Consider the following 18,486-nt stretch of genomic DNA (forward strand, 5'->3'; position numbering starts at 1 on the left):
TTGGTGTTGTTAATTCAGCCATAACATTGAAATGAATCATGCCTTTGGGTTTTTGCACCTTTGGTTTTCCATGTCCTTGCAATGTGATGAGGACAACCCTATGACTTATATTGCGATATAGCATAAGTGTACACGGCCATGGGATTCTATGACATTATGTTCTATGCAATTTAGAAATTAATTCTTGCAGCTATTTTATTGCTGAGGTTTCAGATGCCTTCAATGCAATTACAAGCCCACCTTAAATAAGACCTTAACGAATTAGTCTCTCTCTCCAGAAAATATCACATCATGGAATCTGAGTAATAAAAATCAGTTATTCTGCAGACGTCAACATGTCCAATTTCAACCCATTTATAACAAGAAAGAGCTTAAAACCAGAACTCTGTGCTTTCTGTATGCAAAATAGCAAGTGCTCTAGGTAGGAAGTCTGCTTTGCTTTCTATTGTGATGGAATACCTTATCATTTGATGATCCCCAACTGGGTTTTGACAAAGGATATAAATCTTTTATAAAACTCTCCCATTTGCACCCCCAGATACCAAAGTAGGCAGAAAATATAAGTGTATTCTTCAGCCTGCCCACTAACAACATCTTGCAGCCATAGAAAGATGAGTGTATAATGTTTACTTTCCTAAATGTAATCGAACATCACAGTAGATGTAGGGCTGTTTTATATTGGGTAAAATGTGTTTAATGCAAGAGAATCTACCTCTTATTGTACTACAGTATGAATAAGAAGTGGGTTATTAGGGGTTGAGGACTTTGAGTTACTGGATTAAGGTTAAGGATTAGGTAAAAAGCATGGAGCGGGTCAGGGAGAAAGTCAGTGTAAAGAGGAAGAGGCCAAAAGTGAGTATAACAGAGTCCATAATGGACAGTAGAACACCTAGGAATTTAAAGAGATGAGCCCTACAACTGGGCAGGTTTGTAAGGTCATGATTATTGATGGGCGAATTTGTCCCATTTAGCTTCGCCAAAAAAAATGCAAATTTCTTCCAAATTCTTTCGAAATTCACAAAACAGCGAAAGGTGACGCTCAAATCAATTCCAACATTCTCGTCAATTTTGATGCCGGCGTTAAAGTCAATGGGTGTTTGAATAATGTTGACATGCAACATTTTTTACGCAACCGACTTTTCCAACACTGACTTTTTTTTGCAGCAGTTTTGCAAATTTATTTCGCGCCTGCTGAATTTATTCGCCCATCACTAGTCAAGAAAGATCAAGTTAGATAACAAGATGGCTGATGTTGCACTAATGACGTGCAGTTTGATAGTTGCTTTGCATCTATAGAGGGTTTAAACCCCTTGAAGCTTAGCTAAGGTAAACATTGAGCAGGTATTGGCTAGTTCCAACATGGAATCCATCTGTGTCTGATGGGCATATTCAAAGCCAACTTAGCGATTTTGCCCAACAAAACATTGATCTTAATGTTGTGATCTCATAGGTACTAAAGGTATGGGATCCGTTATACGGAAAAACATTATCCAGAAAGCTGAAAACTATGAAAAGGCCATCTCCCGTAGACTCCATTATATCTAAATAATCCAAATGTTTTAAAAGGATTTCCTTTTTCTCTGTAATAATAAAACAGTAGCTTGGACTTGATCCCAACTAAGATATAATAAATCCTAACCAGCCTTTTTGGGTTTATTTAATGTTTAAATGATTTACTAGTAGACATAAGGTATGGAGATCCAAATTACTGAAAGATCCATTATCTGGAAAAAAACATTCTGGATAATGGGTCTCATAGCTGTATATATTATTAATTATATTCTGGCACCAAAATTACTGTTACTCCCCCACTCCCATGAAGTGTGTAAAACCTTTTGTTGGGTAGAGTTCTGAGATGTGACCGGGGTGTTATGGAGCATGTCTGGGGTATAACAGGGTGTTGACAAAACAATAATATGTCTCTGCTTCCAGTTATTCTCCTGTATCTGCAAATAATGATTAAGCTCTACATCCTAAAACTCTGTATATTTATACCCGAAACGCTCGGAATTTCCAGCCCATACAGCAATGAACAATGTCTGATTTTTGCTATTATCATCCATATAATTAATTTCAGCTGCCTGACACAAAGACTAAGCAGCAGTTTAATGGACTCCTCATAGGGAAATTATCATTTAAGAATTAGTTTAGTGTAATTAGCTTAATCTCATTCACAGTTGTTCACCGGATCTCATTTTTTAGCTGTGGACTATTATAGTTATTTACAGTATATACACATATTTGTATTTCTTGGCAGTTGTAAAACAAACGTGTTTTGTGCAGTACGCGATTAACTAAAACAACAGTGAAGCGTGACAAATTAAACCAAGGATTTCAGAGGGGATAGAAACCCTCCATAAGGATAGGGGCACACTGGGCAATTCGAGGAGATTTAGTCGCCCTGGCGACTAATCGCCTCGTCTTTGCGGCGACCAATCTCCACGAACGCCTTCCCTCTGTCTTGCGCTGGCTAAAACGAAAAATCGACTGCGCTAAAGCACATGCGCTTTGGGCGACTTCGGAATACGAATCGACTAAATCTCCCCGAATTGCCCAGTGTGCCCCTAAATCTCTTCCCATTGCAATTAAAGGGGCAAGGATTGGGTGAGGGAGAACTTGACATCTTAAACCATCTATCCCCAACCTTTTTAACCCTGAACCACAATCAATTGTCAAAAGAGTTGGGGAGCAACAGAAGCACAAAAAAAACAAAAGTTCCTGGGGGTGCCAAATAAGGGCTGTGATTGGCTATTTAGAAGCCCATTGGTGGACTGGCAGCCTACAGGAGGCTTTGTTTGGCAGTGCACTTGGTTTTTATGCAACCAAAACTTTCCTCCAAACAAGGAATTCAAAAATAAGAACCTGTTTGAGGCCACTAAAAAGCAACATCCAAGGGGTTGGGAAACAACATGTTGCTTACAAGCCGCTGGTTGGGGATCACTGCCTTAAACCTATATCATAGAGAAGAAAGGAATAAACAGCTTCACGAGTGTTGCACACTGCTAATAAATGAACACTTGCAGTTTATTAAGTACTGCCTGAAGCTGTTTATTCCTTTCTTCTCTATGATATATTTACTTCGGGAGTGTGACACAGACTCCAGGGCAGGCCCGGACTGGCAATCTGTGGGTTCTGGCAAATGCCAGAAGGGCTGCTGTATGGTTCCATAGAAAGTTACCATAGAGTGGGCTGGTTGAGGGCTGTTTGGGCTGGTAGGGGGCTGTTTGGGCCTCTGCGTACTTGGAATGGCAGGGCCTATTTTGACTCCCAGTCCAGGCCTGCTCCAGGGAATCTACAGCAGTACCATTTAATGACCAGGACACATTGGAGCCAGCAATCCTCCTTCTTTGCCTTAAACCTACTGAACACTGGTGGGATGAACTGGAATGCCAATGCAAGCCAAGCCGTATTGCCCAACTTCCTATGTATGAGTTGGAGCAAATCAACAGTCTTCCAAGGTCTAGTGGAAATCCTTCCACTTAAAGGTTCAACCGTAAAGAAAGGACCAGGTTCATATTTTTCACCCTGGGATATGGAATGAGAAGTTGGACAGGTTGGTGGACACATGCTTTTGGCCATACAGTATTGCTCATTTTCATCTTACATATATGGGTTCATTTATTTAACAAAGTGAATTGTGTAAAGTCCCATTTCAGATGCTATTTGTTGTGCTTTTTTTTTTTTACCAAAAACTTTTCTTAAAATTCCAGCCTTATTGTGGCTGTCAGTGGATAGTTGTGCTTGGTGCAATTGCATCTGATGTATCAATACATGCACAACTGTGTGTTGTGTTTAGCCATGAATCAGATGCAATTGCCCTATCCAAATCGACCCCTGTTCCCAATTCTTCAGGCACAATTTTGCTGCTCATTTGGATGGAGCATAGAAATTCCAGAAAGTACCATCATCGTTGAGGCAGTGATAGCACCAGGGTAGCGATGACTGAATCTGTCCAGTTTTTTTTCACTCCAAATGCATTAAAGTCAATATGCGTTTTTTCTTATGGTGACTTTTTTGTCCTAATGTATTAAAGTCAATGGGCGTTTTTTCTTATAGCGCCTTTTTTCTCCAAATGCATTAAATTCAATGGGGTTTTTTTTTCGTTTGGTGACTTTCTCAATATGCATTAAAGTCAATTGGCAGATTTTCTCTGGAAATTTTCACCACAGTTTCACCAAAAAATTCGCACATGGCGAAATTTGGAATTTCACCGCAAATCCATGGCTGGCGAATAAATTCACTCATCACTAAACCAGGGTTTTCCAGCATAATTTTGCTCATTTTGCACAATGTATTTGAAAAAAAACTGTAGGGCACCTTACATGATTTGAAATGCAGAAGCAAAAAAGAGTGGCTTTGGATGCAAGTACCGCAGGACAATATTCATGAGGAGCAAAAAGGGAGGGAGGCAATCATAGTCCAGCCTCCCACTCCCTACCCATCCATTGACTTTGGGTGTCTTTTAGGTGTGCAAGTTAGTGTTACCCAATGGGTGCAGGCCACAAAAAAGCCCTGTACTTACCACCTGTGTTATGGTGAAAGGGGTATTCTTTTGCGTCCCTTAGAGCTCTTGCACTTTGGCCAAAATAAATGACCCCTAGCTGTTTATTCCATTGTCCAACCCCATGTTGATGAGATTGTAAAATTCTAAGAAAATTCTAGCCTATAAAATGGAAAGAAGCAAAGAAAATATTTCAGAAACCATTTGTCTTGCAGTACTTTATATTCTTATGGGAATTCAGCTCCTTTTCAACTGTAATCTCCAAAATACTGGGTCTGCCGGATACTGATCTTCCCAAGCAACAGACACAAAAACAAAAAGCTCTGCCGGCTGTTCAGCCCTGTACCCAACGCTGATACTGTCGCCAGCCGATAGAATAATCATTACTATTAGAGATGTATATCTTTTTTTTTTTTTTTTTAAAAACTACCGTAATCATTTCTTCATATCTGATTTTCCAAGAAAGATTGGCGTGACGGGAAGTAGGAGCCGATCTCCTCTTTGCTGTATTTTTTATTTTTTTTTCCTTCCCTGACAAGGTGATAAAGTGGAGTTCTCTTTATCTGTAGTAATTGAGTGAAGCGCCACTGAATCCAACACTTATGTAAAAAAACTGCTGAGCTGCCGATTCTTCTCCAGTGATGTTAAAATAATCCCCCGGTGAGATCTTTTTCTCGATTCCTCTTGTAAAATAAAAATAGGTCATTCCGGCAAATAAATACACCTGCTAAAAATATGTCATTATTATGCAGATGAGGAGCAACGTAACAGTGCTTTGAAATGTGCATTGTGGGTGCACTTGGTGTGACTCACAAGTGGTCAGTATTAATATAAACCACAAATAGGGAGGACTTCTAATCAGTTGTGAATGGGTATAAAAGGCACCACTCCCTACTTTGCATGTCTGAATGGTGCATAAATTAGTGAGCTGGAGGAGCGCTCCTATGGACTTCTCCCCTCCTATGGACTTCTCCCCTCCTATGGACTTCTCCCCCTCCTATGGACTTCTCCCCTCCTATGGACTTCTCCCCCTCCTATGGACTTCTCCCCCTCCTATGGACTTCTCCCCCTCCTATGGACTTCTCCCCTCGTGGTTACAAAACTGACAAATGCAGGTAATGCTGTATTCATTGGGGCAGCACAATTTTGGACCTGCAGCAATTCATCTAAAGAGGCAGGCAGGGTACAAAGTGCAAAAATATGGCGGATTGAGCTAGTTCAGCAGTTTCGCTATACCATTAGACACAGAATGATGGGTAAGCAGGGATGTAGCGAACGCCGTTCGTGAACACCGGCAAAAAATGCGAACGTTCGCGGACAGTTTGCGAACTTCGAACACCCGCTAAAATCGTTCGATTCGAACGATCGAAGGATTTTAATCATTTGATCGAAGGATTTTCATTCGAATCGAACGATCGAAGCCATTCGATCGAATGCTTTTCATTCGATCGAATGCTTACAATCGTTCGAACGAATGGAAATCGTTCGATTTTTAGCGGTCGAAGGAATTCGAATGGTCGAATGGTCGAACGATCGAACACGAACTCAAAATGCGAACGTTCCCAAACGTTCGCGAACATTCGGCGGACGCGAACGGTCGAAGTTCGCGCGAACTAGTTCGCAGCAGAACAGTTCGCTACATCCCTATGGGTAAGAGGTAGGGTGGTAAGTAAGTCGTTTACGATTAATACGACGCATATGAATAAAATGATTGGTTAATGGGTGGGATCTGTGACATGTAGTGATGGGCCCATTGTAGTCATTTGTCCCGTTTCGCCGAAAAACTTGCGAATTTCCAGTGAAAAATTTGCAAAACGTTTTTGACGCCGTGTCAATTCTGACACTCGCATCAATTTTGACGTCGGCGTTAAAGTCAATAGGGTTTCGGATATAGTTGGTGCGCAACGTTTTTGACACAAGCAACTTCTCTGACACAAGTCCAAAATGTTTTGACGCAAGCGAATTTTCACAAATTTATCTGCCGGCGAAACGTGGAAATTCGCCCCAAATTTGTGCCTGGTGAATTTATTTGCCCATCACTAGTGACATTTAGTTTCATTGAGGTGCAGGGCCAGAATGGGGGAGCCAGGTTCCCGGCCAGGTTGCCCGGTCAGCTAAGCCTGGCCCTGTTGAGGTGTTCCTCATTTCTTGGTCTGAATATTTCTCACTATTTTATTAAAACCACTTCCACATTTTTACCGTATTTATCAATAAATCAACTTGAAAAAAATCTGGTGTGGGAAAGACTCGCTAAAATCTCGGATTTCAGGTTAGACGCCCGAAAACCACAAATTATTTGGATTATTGTACAAAACCCAGCGCGGTGCTGAATAAAAAGCTAAAAAGTACAAAAACCACAAATAATAAAAAATGAAAGCCAACTGCAAATTGTCTTAGAATACAATTCTCTATATCATACTAAAAGTTAACTCTTTGCGGGGGGAAAGGGGTTGCGGGCGCCAGAGCAGGAGATGCCGTAGACTCTGGGCCCATCTGAAAATTTCTTTAGTGGGGAGGGGGGTTGGCGTGGTCCTGTTTTGCCTACACTATCCAGAACTAATGCACCCCCCGTCTAAATCTGCTAGACCCAACTTGCACCCACGTTGAGTCCAAATATTAGTCATGGGTGAATAAATTCGCCTGTTGCGAATTTGGGGCTTATTTCCGTATTTCGCCGATGGCGAATAAATTCGTAAAAAAGAAATTCGGACACCCTGGACATCTGCTGGACAGGATCAGGCAAAAATTCGGACACGCGTTGGAAAAGTCGATCGCGTCCAAACCGTCTGACACCCATTGACTTTAATGCCGGCGTCAAAATTGACACGGGCGTCAAAATTCGAGTTTCAGAACTTCAGAATTTAATGCCATTTCACGAATTTCCCTGGAAATTCTCTAATTTTTTTGCGACTCGAAACAGGATCACTCCCAAATACAAGTGCATCTGTTAAAAACAAGGTGAATAATCCATTATATCCATTATCTCAATTATCTAATGCCACTGACCTTCAGTGCAACTTTCTGTCTCTCTTTCTTGTCTCCTTTTTATGTTTTAAGTAGTTTTTATAGAATGACGATAATCACAATGATATAGGGAGATTCAGACAGACGCTATAAGTTATTCATGCATGCCACCATCAAAGCATATTGATTGGAAATCAAGAACTTATTGGGAGTAATCTTCCTTCCCTGCCTGGATCAATACCTGTTTGGCGGCGGCTTTAACCATTGGCCGGGATCACTTTAGTCCCCTTCTCATTTCAAATACAAATGGGCTTTTGCTTTCTACTAATGATTCTGCTGTTAGTTTGCTAACGTTATAAGACATTAATAAGGGAACCTGAATCTACTTGTCACTAAGCAAGTCAACAGCAGAAGCCGGAAAAGCGAACAGATGCCCGACTATCCCATGGGGAAGATTACGGTATAGATCATTCGTTATTGGTTAAGTGAGCTGAAAAAGACTGGCGGTTTTAGAAACAATTTAGCGCTTACTGCTCAACATATACACGGTAGCTGTTTTTTTTAAGGTTGATCTTCTTTGTCTCTTGAAACAATGTAGCAGAAGCCAGCTGAACTTGAAGAACTGATGCTGATACGCTGTTTCAAGCGATCGAACCAGAGAACAGAAAGGGAAAGGCAGAGAGACTACTGATGGGCGAATTTCCAGCATTCTCAAAACGGGGAAAAATTTTGACCCCCCAAGTCAATTAGGGTCTATTTTGACGCCGGCGTTAAAGTCAATGGGCGTCTGAATAGTGTTGACGCGCAACGATTGTGACGCAAGTGACTTTTTCCACGCCGTCCAAATGTTTTGGATTCGCCCGCGAGTTTTCGATGGAGTTTTGCAAATATTTTCGCTGGTGGTTAAACGCGGAAATTTGACGCAAATTCACACCTGGTTAATTAATTCGCCCTTTTGTTTGGCTGCTGGGGGGGTGGGAAGGGAGGGGGTGATATCATTCCAACTTGCAGTACAGCAGTAAAGAGTGATTGAAGTTTATCAGAGCACAAGACACATGACTTGGGGCAGCTGAGAAATTGACAATATGTCTAGCCCCATGTCAGATTTCAAAATTGAATATAAAAAAAAATCTGTTTGCTCTTTTGAGAAATGGATTTCAGTTCAGAATTCTGCTGGAGCAGCACTATTAACGGGTTCATTTTGAAAAATGTTTTTTTTTCCCGTGACAGTATCCCTTTAAGGTTGAAAGAATATGTTTGGGCAGTCAGTCGAGAGCAGACAATGGAGTTTTCTTCTTACAGGTAAATGTTAATCATGAACTGAGTGGAGGCTCTGGGTGTCTCTTACTGTGATACTTCCTTCCAGAAAGGGGTTGCCAGGAATAATTAGTAGGGATGTAGCGAACGGCGGAAAAAATGTTCGCGAACTTGCGTCAAAAATGCGAACGGTTCGCGAACGTCGCGAACCCCATAGACTTCAATGGGAAGGCGAATTTTAAAAGCTAGAAAAGACATTTCTGGCCAGAAAAATGATTTTAAAGTTGTTTAAAGGGTGCAACGACCTGGACAGTGGCATGCCAGAGGGGGATCAAGGGCAAAAATGTATCTGAAAAATACATTGTTGACACAGCACTGCGTTTTGTGCTGTAAAGGGCAGAAATCACACTACGTCACTCAGGTGATGTTTCTGGACACGGAATGTGAAAAAGCTCACACAGCTAGGTGGCACTTGGTTAAAGACTGGGCAAACAATGCCTGCAAGGGCAACGTATACAGTAGTGGGTACGGAATATATTATTGCTGCTGTAAAAACATCACTCAGGTGATGTTTACGGACACGGAATTATTATTGTTATTTAGACAGAATGTGAAAAAGCTCACACAGCTAGGTGGCACTTGCATACCACTCAACCCCCTGTCCCTCTTTTGTACTGGAAAGTCCCTCTTTTCTCTGAACTGAACAGCCAGAAAAAAAACAGTTTCTAACTTAATTAGCTTTTGGCAGAGAGCTCAGAACAGCTAACAGGTGCAAATAAGATACTTTGTAACAATTTTGACTCTGGTTGGTGCTGGTAGTGGTGAACTACTAGGAGGAGCAGCACACCAGTCCCACTCCCCAACACAGCTAGACTAATAGCACTGGGCTCTTATAGTAGCAAAGTAAAAAAAACAAAAAAGAAAATAAAAGCAGTCCTTACAAGGACTATTGGGTTACAGGCAGCAGTCAGCAGATGAGAGATCAGCAGCAGTGCCCACAGCAGCTACATACAGAGCACTGCAGTAGAAGGTAGATTACTAGTCAGCAAAGCTACCTAACCTAAAATGTCCCTCAAATCCCTGCAGAGTTCTGTCCCTACAATACAGAGCAGTATCAAGTAGATTACTAGCCAGCAAAGTTACTATCAACTGTCCCTCAAATCACTAACAGCTCTCTCCCTACACTAGCTCTTCCAAGCACACACAGGCAGAATGAAAAAACGCTGCAGGGCTTCAGTTTATATATGGAAGGGGAGTGGTCCAGGGGGTGTGGGGGTGGCCCAGGAGGGAGAGCTTCCTGATTGGCTGCCATGTATCTGCTGCTCTGGGGTGAGAGGGCAAAAATAAGCGCCAGCTAAGGCGAACCCAAATTGGCGAACGTCGCGCGACGTTCGCGAACATTCGGCGGACGCGAACGGTCGATGTTCGCGGGCGAACAGTCCGCGACATCCCTAATAATTAGGAATAATAAGTCTTGGTTCCATGATTCCTTAATGAGAAGGTAGTATTTTGGGATCATTTGCAAAGACCTGACTGTGGAATGTGCATTTTTGAAATCCACATTTAAACTGTAAACCCAGCCAAAAAGCTCCGGTGAGCCTTGACCAACTTCCTCTCTAAATTTTTTTTAGACAAATGTTATTATCTTGTATATTAAACCTTACACAGCAGCGTTTCTCTATGCAGCTGTTTGCTGAAAATGTAATTGCAAATTGTATGTGTGAGAATGATGTGGAGTATATTTGTTATTGTTATAAGTGTGTGTGTGTGGTTAAAACGAAAAAGAATGTGAATAGGTGTAATGTGTAATTAAGTTTAGTTGTAATGCCCTAGTCACTAGAGTGCAAATTGTATTTAAGGGCAGGGTCGGACAGGGGGGCCCGGGGCTGCCGTATTGAGCCCCCCTCTGGCCGCTACTATTGCGCCTATGAGCACTCTGCTTTTGACAATTGTGCAGAAGATCAGCCTGTTGCCGCAAATAGAAGAGCAGGATGCGTATCTGGGCCGGCAAGGCCCACAAGAGCCAGGGCCCACCGGGTTTTTTCCCGGTGTCCCTCCGGCCCAGTCCTACCCTGTAAAAGGGAAGGTCTTACCCAGGGTGGGGTTCTTCTTCTCCTGATATCCAGCGCAGGCACAAGTGCGCTGGTGTGCAAGCACCGGGGAGCGGCTGGGTGGCATGCCGTATGGGTAGCCCAGACCCCAACAAGGAGGTAGAGGCCATGGCTAAGCCAGAGATTGGGTAGAAATGACAGTTTTAAGGCCAGTGGGAACAAGCAGGGACGATTAAAGTTTCTACACGGAGTAGGGAAGAGGGGCATAGAGCATACACTGGACTGCTAGGCCCGGGAGGTATCCCACTGGAAAACTCCTGTCCGGAGTAGGGCAGGTAAGACTGGAAGGTGGAGCAAGGTCCTGGAAAGGTATGTGTCCATGGCAGCTGTATTCTCGCTAGTGAGTCTGCCTGAGAAGTGAGCATGTGTGCAAAATATGACAACAATATAAAAGTCTGTCTGAATAGGAGTACAAGTTTTCCTTGCTAATAAATCATATTTTCCATTGTATGGCGTCAGATTCCTGCATTTCAGGGTTTCAGGCATGGTACCCCCAGCTGACCATCTGTCATGGCGCGTATAAGATGTACCGGGAGATCCTCTGGTTCTTCTGCCTCACTGAGTGTCCCTCGGTCGGTGGGGCGCAAGCACGCCCGACGCTGATGACACGCATCTTGTACTGACGCCACCGTCACCGCACTGGTGTTGAACGCTGAGTGTCCGGACGTCATATTTTGCCACCGTTTTTTTTAAAAGGCCCATTCTCCATTTTGAAAGTGCCAAAGCTGGCTTCTGGTTTTCAGATCCTGCTGATGAGAACACAAAGTTGCATCATTTAAAAACCGCCAAACATATTAAAAAATGAAGACCATCTGCAGTTTGTCTCTGAACATTACTATCTATATCTTTTTAAAGGTTATTTAACGATGAGCTACCCCTTTACGTTTGGGGTCAGGGTCGGACTGGCCCGGTGGGACACCGGGAAAAAACCCAGTGGGCCCTGAGCCTCATGGGCTGGCCAGGGTGGCTCTAGACAGCAGTCCCGATGGGGCCCCCGGGCCCACCAGTCCGACCTTGTTTGGGGTTCCCATTTTAAAGGGCTAGGGGTTCGGAAATGGGAAGCTTTCAGAATTGTTAATGTACATTTTAAAACACTTTAAAACACATGGGCTATAAATAAGTGAAGCACCGAAACTTGGCCTTTTAATAGCTGTGCCTTGGAAATTTATTACAAATCCCTAAAATGTTATAAAAGTAATGGGAAGTCCGTACAATTTTACTGTTTCAGTGATAACAGCAAGTATTATATTTTCTTTAGGTATCAATGCAATCGTTTCCATGGGAAATAGGCAACTTCAACCCCCACCGAAATTGTCTGTCTTGGGCTTATACATACGAACGTTATTACCTGCGCTCCCCCTGCATTCGGTTTTAATGCGTTCTGCAGCGCAATACGCAGGTGGAATGCATCATGTTGTGTTCCACAATCAGAGACTGACTGTTAAGCTTCAGAATGGACTTTTTGGAAACAACAATACTTGGAAACATCTCAATACAATAAAAATCTCCCAAATACTACTTCGCTTAGAAATTGGATACTGAAGGCTTCCCTAAAGTTTTCCCATTTGTGGACCCCTAGCCCTCCAAAATTCCAAAATGAGAACCCCCAAACCTAAAGGTTGTAGTTCCCACCCTTCCCAGCTACAGGTGATCCCACTGGTGGCTAATAAAAGAGCAACCGAGTTTGGGAATTTTAGTTTGAAAGTAGCAACTAAGTTTCAGGTAAAACTCATGTCCCTGTGTGAAATGTATAATGAAGCCGTAGAATTCTTAATGAATCAGATGCAATTTGAGTGTAGGACCGGCCAGATATGGCCATAATCTACTTGTTGATCTGTTGTCAGGGGAATCATCAAGGTGTCCACCCCACCCAACAAGCACATTTGGAGGTCCCACCATCTTGGTGACATCACTAACCCAGTCATCTTCTGCTTCTTGCCATCATGCAGAGGAAGGAAGAACAAATACAAGTAACTTTAGTCAACCAGCCTTGGAGAACATATGGTTTGTTTACAGGCACCACCTTTAAGAAAGTTTGTAGGCCACACCAAAAAGTTAGCAGTGAATATTCCTACTCATGAATATCTATATACACTCTTTTTGTTTTATTTATAACTGCTCAATGGGTCGTTGTCCCGTTATGTCAGAACCATCAGACACGGCAGTTTATTTGGTATAGTAACAGCCATAGTGTTTTCCATCTCAAGCTCTGAGCCACCATTGACCATCACTTTGGTCAGGAGCCTGGTCAGCTCATACATACAGTAGGTGCCACAGTACAAAGATTACACATAAAGGAGAATACTGTCATGCAAGGCAGAATCCATATTACTGATACCATCTGTGGTTATACAGGTCATGTGCATTGCATTATGGGAAGTGAATAATCCACTGATTGCTCCCTTGTTAATAATGTCCCCTTTCACTGTGTAAAAGCTGAACTGAGAAAAAGGTGATTAGACATGAGCCGAGCGGTAATTATTGGTGCTGCGGAAGAACAGTTTAATGGAATATTTAAAGGTAATAACCTACCAGTCAGCAGAGGCAGCTTGATTAAAGCATTTGTGCAGTGCAAGACTTTAGGATTTCAGACTGAGAGCGAAATTGCGAGAGGGTTCGATGAGTTGCTTTGTGGAGTTTGCAGATAAGGTGGATTGATTTAGAGAAATAGGTTTGGTCTGAGATTCTTCTCGTTTATGGGACAGAGGAAAGTTTCAACGGAGCCCAATGGAGAGGAAGGAAGTGTTAGCAACTCATTTACGCCCCGGTGACGGTTTAATGGGGCCATTTAGAGAGAACAAAGAAGACCAATTGCAAGCCCAGCAAAAGTGTGTAACAAGATGTTAATATTCTAAATATTCATAGTTTTATAAATGTGCAGTTAGAGTGTACAGTAAATTCTGGGAAAATGTAAAACCCCGGAAGAAAAAAAAAACGTAAGCTTGCGTTTACGGGACCTGGAAAGGATGGTGTAAATTCCAGGAAAACATAAAATTCGGGTACAGAAAATCTGGAGTCTACAGAGATGGTTTTATCGTCAGGAACCCATTTAATGCAGTTGAATTATCTTTGAACATTCAGACTCATTCATTTTCTAGGGAGTGTTAGTGCTCAGTGCAGCTCAGCGGCAGACTTGAGCATGAACACCTATCCAAATTTTTAATTCCTGTTGCAAGTCACATACAGGGGGAAAGAATTTGGACCTTTATTTTAAGTGCTGGGACAAATAATTTCAACAAGGGAACAAAATATAATTACCAGTCTAATTTACTAGGTTGGCATTTGGGTCTAGTGATGGGCGAATTTCTCCAGTTTCGCCGAAAAATTCATAAATTTCCCATGAAATTCACAAAATAGTGGAAAGTTTGCGAAAAATGTTTGAAACTTGAAAATTTTACGCCCACGTCAACGTCCGGTGTTAAAGTCAATGGGCGTCTGAATATTGTTGATGCCTGTCGATTTCGACGCAAGCGACATTTTGGACACGCATCCAAAAAATTTTTGACGCCGGAAAATTGCTGCGAATTTACTCGCCCATCACTATTACCATGCCTCATGTCCTCGTCACCTACCGACAGGTCTTTGAAAAACTGCGTTTCATTGGCCGCTCCTTTCCGAAGTTTGCTCTTAAATGTTTTCTGGTACTGATTCATCTTTTCCAATTCCTTGGCTGTAACTGATGGAGGTTAAAAAGAAATCATATGAAACAAATACAGTTGGTTATTTGAGGTGGGGATACATTTTTACTTCTAATTACTCATTGTTACCAAGCGAGATTCAGATGAAAAGCCTATATAACAAGCTGTTCAGGCTCTTTTTCTGCCTGCCTATGGCATTGCTGTTAGTGATGGGCGACTATTTTCGGCAGGTGAGAATTTGCGGCGAATTTGCCAGTTTTGCCGCCGGCAAATAAATTTGTGAATTTTTCACAAATTTTTTTTTCGAAGCCGGCGACAAAATTGCCCTTTTGTGAATTTTTTCGGCAGTTTCACGAATTTCGCTGGAAATTCTTGGTGAAGCGAAACGGGACAAATCCGTCCATCGCTAATTGCTGTACGTAGAATGCTACGGAAAATGCTCTTACATTGCTTCTGTTACTGTAAGGGTAGGGCTAAATGGACGTTTTCAACGCGATCCAACACGCTGTAACAAAACGCCGGCGACAAATAGCATGCGACGGAGATAAGGCAAGTGAATGCATTGATCCGACTCGACACAACCGTCGGATGCAGACTTGATGGGCGAATTTATTCTACAGGCGCTAATTTCCGCATAAATTCGCCGGTGGAAATTGGCTGATGCCGGCAACAATTCTAGACGTCCATTGACTTTAATGGGCATCGAAATTGTCGCTGGCGTCAGAATTGTCTTCGGCATCAAATATATTTTGACACCGGTCTCAAAATTCTCGTTTCGCGAATTTTTACGGGAGAAATTCACCCATCTCTATCCGACAGTCGTGTTGCGCCGGATCAACGCTTGCAACTTCATCCAAAATTTCTACCTCTTACCTTATTTCCGTTGCAGGCGTTTTGGGGCGTCAGATTGTGCCGAAAACGCCCGTGTAGTCCTACTCTAAAGCTTGAAATAAGTTAAATACGGCAAACTCTTAAACCCACACTGACTGTGATGCTGTCCGACCTTTTCATTATGTGCAACTGAATGATGGGGTTAAAAGATAGGCTGTTAAATAATGCACTTTAACCATATGAGTGCCCATCCCTATGAACTGCAACAACTCATCCTCCCAGCAGAAAGGAGATTTGTTGTTCATATTGATTCTTAGGTAAACACAGAGCGATCGATAAAGGCATTTTTTTTATCCAGGGGAGAGAGCATATTATTTTCTGTCTCGGTAAAATGCAGAGAAAATATAAACAGAGGCCGAGACGGTCGGATCGCAGGGAGAAATGTCATTGTTATTTCCCAGCTGGATCTCGGCGGCTTTGCGAGGCACATACGTCTACGTGAATATGTTCTAACGCTATCGACCTGCTTGCTCGTTAAAGGAGACCCTCGGTGCATTAATAAACTCTCATCAGAACTTTAAAATAATGAGACTGAAGCCATTTGTCAATTAAGGGGCATTGTGGTTTAAAAGAAAAAGGGAAAAGGAAACTCCCCCATGCCAGCAAAACAGAGACAATAGTCATCTCAGAAGTCAATGAAAACAATGTTTTCCCAATTCTTTTATAGAATATTAAACACAGGGGTTTGACTACAAGCAAATACACTTTACTTTTGACAACAGAATTCCTTTTAAAATTCAGACCCAGCAGGACTTTTATAAACGTAAAAAAAATGGCGACGTGCACGTTGCCATGTCCTTTCCGTTGCCATGTTCTGCCAAGCGTTAGTAACGCTTTCTAGTAAATGCAGCAGGACAGATACAGGGAGACATGTCTGGTGCAGGACGGCTAAAAATACCCCTCCAGTAATCAGGTCAGGCATCCCATAGATAAATAATGCATTTATACGTCCCGCATGCGACAAGATCTCTTCCTTCTGCTCCGTCTCTCTGGATTTGCACAATATAATGACAAACCCCAGGGGAGGTCTTAAATGGCTCCGTCCTTTACTCTTTCCTTCTAAAGACTTTTACTCCATGATGATCAGCAAGGGCAAGCGAAGGAATTGTTCCGCTTCACAAATATTTACTTTTTATGTTATATTTACCCCCAGCGCATGGTCTGGCCTGCTGTCAATTAGCGAGGCTAAGGGACTGAAACACAATACAGGTATGGGATCTATTATCCAGAATGCTCTGGACCTGGGGCTTCCCGGACAATGGATCTTTCTGTAATTTGGATCTTCATGCCTTAAATCTACTAGAACATCCTGTAAACATTAAATAAACCCAATAGGCTGGTTTTGCTTCCAATAAGGATTAATTATATCTTAAGGTGGCCATACACGGCAGCTTATTGGCCCGTGTACGGGGCCCCCCGACCGGCTTCCCCGATCGAGATCTGGCTGAAAGTTGGGTAGATCGCGATCGGATGGGACTAAAAATCCCGTCAGATCGCGGCCGCATCTGTCCGTTGATGCAGTCCCGCGATCCGACCGCCCGTTCATTAGGATCCGATCATTGGGCCCTAGGGCCCACGAACGGATCAGCCCGATATTGCCCACCTCAAGGTGGGCATATCGGAGAGATCCGCTCGTTTGACGACATCACCAAACGAGCAGATCTCTCTGTGTATGGCCAACTTCAGCTGGGATCAAGGACAAGCTACTGTTTTATTATTACAGAGAAAAAGGAAATCATTTTCTAAAATTTGGATAAAATTAAGTCTATGGGAGACGGCCTTTCCGTAATTCAGAGCTTTCTGGATAACGGGTTTCCGGATAACGGATCCCAAACCTGCACAGTATATATACAATCTAATGTTCTAGTTACGAGATTATTAATTAATTTATTATAACGCATTTGGGGTTCATTTATCCACACTGGGCAAATTTGGCCAAGGGCAGTTACCTATAGCAACCAATCAGTGATTAGCTTTTTAAAGCCAGCTGCAAGAAGAACAATGAAAGCAGCAATTTGATTGGTTGCCATGGGTTTCTGCTCATGGGCAAATTTGCCCAGTGTTAGTGATGGGTGAATTTTTCCCGTTTCGCTTCGCCGTGAATTTCCCACGAAACTGGGGAAAAATTTGCGACACATCGATTTTGACCACAGTGACAATTCGAAATCATGACTCCTAATTTATTTGCCGCGAATGAGCGCCTGGCGAATAAATTCGCCCATCACTGCCCAGTGTTGATAAATGACCCCCACTAACAGGGCAGCATAGGAACCAGTGCATTCTGCATCAGAATTCATAATCAGCACTGTATCGTCAGTTCTTGAGACCGAAGAACCTCATTTTCTACTGGATCATTTCCCATGATCCCTAAGCTTAGCTTCTCAACAGCAGCCCAGAGCTCACTGAGCATGTGCAGTGCCGCTGACACATAAAAGACAGCCTTACAAGATCCAAGATGGGGAGCTGCTGGGAGCAACCTTGAACGCCTGGATCTAAGGCTGCTGAACCTCTGGGATGATGCAGTAAGTTCAGTATATACATTTATAATTGTCATTTATAAATGTAAATAATAAAGCCTTGTCTTGGGGTCTCACTTAATAAAGAGAATAACTGATCACATTCCTTGCTTGAGTCTTAAGGTAGAACGGTGGCATAACTACCAGGGTTCCAGGAGGTGCAATTGCACCCCATCACTAGGGAAAGGCGTCCATGCAGACAAACATTTGTCTGGAGGGTGAGAGGGAGTCTCTTTATTATACAGGTATGGGATCCATTATCCGGAAACCTGTTATCCAGAAAGCTCTAAATCACAGAATGCCCATCTCCCATAAAATGATATCATCCAAATTTATGAACGATTTCCTTTTTCTCAGTACAGGTATGGGACCGGTTATCCAGAATGCTCGAGGACCTGGGGTTTTCCGGATAACAGATCTTTTTCTACTAGAAATTCATTTAAACATTAAATAAACCCAATGGGCTGGTTTTGCTTCCAATAAGGATTAATTATATCTTAGTTGGGATCAAGTACACACTACTGTTTTATTATTACAGAGAAAAAGGAAATCATTTTTAAAAATTTGGATTATTTGGAGTCTATTCCGTAATTCGGAGCTTTCTGGAT

Source organism: Xenopus laevis, chromosome 9_10S (assembly GCF_017654675.1).
Source record: "Xenopus laevis strain J_2021 chromosome 9_10S, Xenopus_laevis_v10.1, whole genome shotgun sequence".
Lineage (NCBI taxonomy): Eukaryota > Metazoa > Chordata > Amphibia > Anura > Pipidae > Xenopus > Xenopus laevis.